We start from the raw sequence: 6000 nt of genomic DNA, 5'->3' as shown, positions 1-6000 counted from the left end.
GGGTGCACCCAGCCCACAGAGCACAGGCTCCCACCCACAGCTGGAGCTCAAATTTGAATCAAATAAACCAAAACTTTCCTCATCACCTTCTTCCCCTCACTTGCTTGCAAGAAGATACTCGTTCTACACACCTGTTTTGTCTGAGTTGGCTTTCCCTACCTTTTAATACCTAAAGCAGCTGGGCCTTGCTAATTGATGAACTTAAGTTGCCTTGGCCTCCAAGCACATAACCCTTACATGTCAGGTTCCTGAGCTTTTCTAGTCTTTTGGTTCATTTTTAAGTATTCTGAGCAATTGATGAGCACAGATTGAACCATCTTCTTTCTCAGTTGATGTATCTCCTGCCCTTGCAGAATTTATTATTTTTGTAAAATGAAGTAACATGCCTACTATAGCCACAATATAGCATGCTGCAACATACTATGGCATGCCGTGAGGTGTCATACTGGGGACATGGAAGGACATCAGGTGTAATAGAGAGACAAAGTAAGATTTAAACTCTATTTCATTCCAAGACATACCTCTTGCACGCTCCTGGCAGCAGGTGGGTCACAGCACTGCACTGGGAATCTCGAGGAGGGTTTGCTTTTGGCTCCGGTCGAGAGGAGAGAGGAATTTTCCTTATTCCCAGGAACCAGGCAGCAGGGCCCGGCCGGGCAGACGCCTGCCCCGGGGCACCCCCGGCCCTGCCCCGGCTGTCGGGAAGCGCCTCCCGGGCTCATCCCTCCCGGAGCAAAACTGCGGCGGCTCCCCAGGCCGGACCCCGGTTTTACCCACGGAAACACGGACGATCTCCGGCTGCGGCAGCCCCCACCGCCCTACAGCATCACCCGGGGCCGCCGCGCTCCGGAGCCGGCGGGGGAAGGAGGAAGGATGAGGGGGCGGGAGGGAGCATCCTGGCCCTCAGCCCATCTCCCCGGCCTCCGGAAAAAAAACAACAGGGGCGCAGCCACAACGTGCTCTTAATTTCCTCTCGTGTCCCCCCTAGGGTGCCCCGGCTGTATTCATACGGATGGGGCGGCAGTAATTCAGCCACTCGCGGGGCCCCCCCAGCCGCTGCTGCCCCTCCAGTCACCAGCACGGACGGACCACGGACAGGACGCTCCCGAGTGCATCCCTCGGGATTAAAAGCCATTCCACAGCTGTCAGCACTGAAAGCAGACAGGCTTTAATGCTTGTAAAAGCTTTGTCAGATCCAACCCCCTCATTCAAAAATATCCACGAGCATTATTAAAAACTATATCAAACAAAAAAAATCCCCCAACAAATAAACCCAAAACAACAACCAAAAAAACTCCAACACCCCCCTGCCATTTTGGCCTAGTTTGGGCTAGAGCGTCTGACCCCAGCAGGAACATTTTCAGAGGCAGGCACGTATGCTGAGAGCCCAGGTCACTGGGAAAGACAGGGGTGCCTGGACCTGTTCGAAAGTGTTGCCTCCATCTCACCAGTGTGCAGCAACAAATTAACTTAGTCCAAGGAAACATGCTGGCCTAAATGCGGAAAACAAAATGCATTTTACTCAAATAAGTTCACTATGTCAACAGGCAACATAACTGTTAAGGGATTAACAAGTAAAAATATGATTCGATGCTGTATTTACTATATATACATAGCAACAGACACATATGCAGCTTGATGATGATATTTGAAAGTTTTAAAATTGCAGCCTCTTTGGGTTGTCCCAGGTCTCCCCCACGAAAACAAACAGCAAAGCAGTTAAGCACAGGTTTAGTTCATCCCAATTCAGTAAAGTATTTAAAGCAGGATGTGTGAATGAGAGTTCTCCTGAGTAAATGCCTCTACAGGGGGTTGTGTTACAGGCTGTAGACTGAGTTGTCTGCATTTTAAATTCTGTATAGGGTTGGCCAACTATGTCAGTCAATTAGTAATCCCCTGCAAATTTTTTTTCTGGGTATCATTTCTTTCTGTGTTTTTTCTTTATCTTCATAGTCCCATTTTCTGATCTGTCCTCTTTTCTGTGTGTATATTTGCAGTTCTTAACACAGAGTCATTTCATCAGGTTTGATGTTACTGGCAAAACTCGCATTGATCGACTTGATTGCCTTTGGTAAGAGATTTCACTGGAATTCGATTGCTGTCTCAGGACTGCGAGAGATACGTGATAACATAGTCCTAACAGGCTGTTTCCAATAGGAAATGTTGATATGAGCTGCAGAGGCATTTCACAATTTGATTTCATTATATTAACAATCTTCAGAACATACAATATTTCATTTATAAAAAGGGATAGAAGAGCACAGGCAGATATCTGCCCATGATCTGTGTGTGAAGGGAAGGCTTTGATGTATGCCCAGAGGTTGTAGGAAAGGTAGAATGTGTTTCCACTGATTTTTAACAAAAAAAAAAAAGAAAAAAAAAAGAAAAAAAGAAAAGAAAAAAAAGAAGGGGAAAAAAAAAGTTGAGAATGTGTGATTAGCTTTGAGTAAAACGTAGACAAGTGTCTATGTCCACATGTAAGGTGGACCTGCCTCCAAACATTGCTCTTATGCACAGATATATATTTTGAGAATTAAAGCCTATTTTTCAAGGAGGCTGAACCTGTAGACTATGCCTGAGCTCAGCATGCCTGGTCCTCCAGGGAGGGATGCTTCAGCATATATCTAGTGTTTCTAGCAGATGCTGGTCCTAGTGGGCCTTCCTCACAAGCCAGGGTCGAGTTGTGTCATGCTCTGAGTGTGGGGATATTGAATGAAAGGGAGAAAGCAGTGTAAATCACAAACATTTTCCACTACTCATTCACAAAGCAGGATGAGTCCACGCAAGACCTCACCAAAACCATGGAAAGCACAAAACATGCCACAGCACACACCAAAGCCACAGGACTCTGTCTACCTAAATAAGTATTTTAGCACACTATTTAATGGCTCAAGGTACAAACGCCAATCCACAGACACAACTGTTAAACCATTTTTAAAATTGCATCTATCCATTGGTGACAGCCTTCTCAGAAACACAAGGTTTTCACCATCTTTTTCAATGCTTATTGAAAAGCATAGAGCATATACCTGCCATAGCTTTTCCTTCCTGGCTAAAAAGGGAAGGCTGCTCTGTGGTACCTGGTGAATCCTGGGGATGTATAAAGAGATCAGCCAACACCTCACATGGTGGAAGGGGGAGAAAAGGAACTCAGATTTACCTTGAAAACACCACTGAGGAAGATGGAGGACACTGAAAATTTGCAAGGGCTAACAGCTCTGAGTTGAGAACATGCCCATGTTGATGGCCAAATAGAAAATCCAAATATTTTCTCTGAGTTAGAGCAAGTCCCAAAAGATAACTGACATCCAAGCACCGTCTTTTGTCGCATCGACTGCTTGACACCAGCCTCCGGGCACCAGGCTTGGCTGTGCCGCAGCGATGCGCTGAACACGCGCATTCTCGTTGCTCCATTTCAATGGCATACGGAGGTAGAGAGGAATTTCGTGCTTCATTAGTGGATGTGTTTGGAATATGATTTGTGATAATACATCTATAACAAGGGAAATTAATGAAAATAATTAATGAAGGGTAATCTAAGATACCAGGGTTTTGTCTAAATCAGCAAGAATAGAGTCCCAAGGACATCCACAGTGTGATTTATAGGATTATTTTTTTTAATGATCCATGAGATCTTAATGTTTTCAGTGCAAGGAGCGGTTGGGGAAGCAGTTAGGAGGGGATCCCCCCACCTGTGAGGGGGGGTAGGTTCCTGTGAGAGTGAAATCTGAATTTCTTATCTGCTTTGTATTGTCCGATATTTCTTTTCCTTTAGAAGCCACTTTATGTCTGTGAATTTCCCTCTTTACAATTTCATCTTTATGTATAAGGAAAAGCAATGAACTTTGCATCATCTACAGCTGCTTTGATTTTACACAGTGTTGGGACAGCAGGTGTGGCTCAAAAAAACCCCAAAACCCAACCCCAAACGAACAGAAACACAGGCAAAATCACAGGCTTGCTGGATGTTCAAGACCCTTGAGCTATAAAGCATACTTGAATGAAAATGGATGCATTAAAAATAACTTTTGTAAGGAACCATGGCAAGCCAAGCAGATGATGTATGGTGCTGATATCAGCTGTTGTTAAATAGCACGGCACAGCATGGGACAGGAGAGTCACCATTGCCGCTGGTGTTAACCAAGGCTATGGATGGAAAAGGCCTTTCCCGAGGCTGGCAGAGCTTTGTGAGAGCCCAAGGAGGTGTGAGAGCATCCTTGGTCTCCCCCACCAGACTGGGCACACCTCGAACAGCAACTCCAGCAAGAAGGAGGGGTTGAAATCAGTGGCAGATGCCTGCCAAAAAGCTCTGTACAAAGGCAGGACCTGCCCTCCACCTCCAGACAGCTTTCACCCTTCCTCCTGGAAAACTACTTTTGGGATGGTGCCCTGGGTACCGTGGGGAACAAGACACACATGAGCAGAGAGGCAGCATAAGCCGGACGGCTGCTGCTCAGCAGTCTGCTCACATCTTTCTCCCACAAAGAATATTCAGCTTTCTTTGTCTAAAATGTTGAGTGGTTATGAATAGTAAGGATAGACTATCTGTAATTATTTTTAAATTATTAATGGTTTTGTTAGATCCCTTCACTTTTACATTAGGTTTCTGTTAATGTAAGTTAAATCAAAATGTACTTCAGTTTCCAGGCAGCTCCCAAATGTATTTTTCATTCTTTCATAACATTACTTCAACTTCTCGATGAGGTGTCTATGATAAAGTTTGCTCCTGAGCCGGCAGACTCCCAGTCCTAATGAATTCAGCGAAAGGCTCGCCGAGCAGGCTCTCATCAGCCAGGCTAGATGGCAAATGAGGAGGCCATCGCTGCGTTGCCAGTTAATATACTACCCCCAGCTAGCAGGTGTCATACCCTATTCATAAGAAGGACTGCGGAGGCCACGGGGGTATCATCAAAGACAAGGGGAGAGTTTATCAGAATAACCGAGTTACTTTATTGGCACTTCCCATTACGCTTAGGAGACTCGGGTTGTTACGCCAGACACTCCTGAGCAGAAAATATCTGCCGAGCGCGTCGCTCGGGGCTCAGACCTCGCAGGCGGGGAGGAGAGGGTACCGCACGCCGCCCTGCCCGCATCCCTGCCCCGGGAGATGCTCTCAGCCGGGGGGAGGGCTCAGCGCCGGGCGGCCCTGAGGCAGAAACGCGATATTCTCTGAAGACACCCCCCACCTCTCCTCCTCTCGTCCCTCGGCCGGGCGGGGCTCGGGGGTGCGGGGGGGCCGGGGACACACACCGGCCGCCTCTCGCCCGCCCGTCGCCCCGCGCCTGCCGAGGGGAGCGGCGTTGGGGAGAGGAGCGTGCGGAGCTAAACGCGTGCGTTCAACACAAACGCCACGAAAAATGCCTGGATAAATTATGCAGAGGGATTTCTGGATTTCTTTCAAGTAATTAAGTTTCGATTTCTTGCATTTATTTTAGTGCCAGGAAGCACGAGGCGCCACGGACGGCAAAAGTCTTCATTGATCGTTCCGGGCTTTAAGTTTGACTTCGTGACTTGACTTGGCTTGCGGCGGCAGCGCGGCCCCGACGAGGCCGAGAGGCCGGCGGGGCCGTCCCGTCTCGGGAGGCGGCGGAGGGCAGCGCGAAGGGTGCACCCCCACGGTGCCTGCCCAACACCACTCACGGGCCCCGAAATCAGATTTGGAGGGGGAGAGGGGAGCAGCAACCGGTGCAGGCATCGATGCCGGGGTAGGGGGGAACGAGGGTGCTGGGGGGTTGCGGAGGCACCGCTGGGGGTGCGGGACTGCCCCGACGGGGTGTCCCGGCCCGGCGGCTGCCGTGGCTTCGCAGCTTGCAGCTGTCCGCACCCGCGGTGCCCCCGCGGCGGCGGGGCCAGGTCGCGCCCCACCGCCGGAGCCCCGGGGGAGCAGCCCAGAGGCGGCGGGGGGCCGGGGGCGGTATGAGGCACCGGGGCCGCCCCTCCGGCAGAGCCGGGGCCGGCGCTGCCCTGCGCTCAAAACAAAGGTAGAGTTTGCTCAAAGTG

The sequence above is a fragment of the Grus americana genome, chromosome 4 (genome assembly GCF_028858705.1).
Source record: "Grus americana isolate bGruAme1 chromosome 4, bGruAme1.mat, whole genome shotgun sequence".
Lineage (NCBI taxonomy): Eukaryota > Metazoa > Chordata > Aves > Gruiformes > Gruidae > Grus > Grus americana.
The sequence above is the reverse complement of the archived record's forward strand: the minus strand, read 5'-3'. Positions refer to the sequence as shown.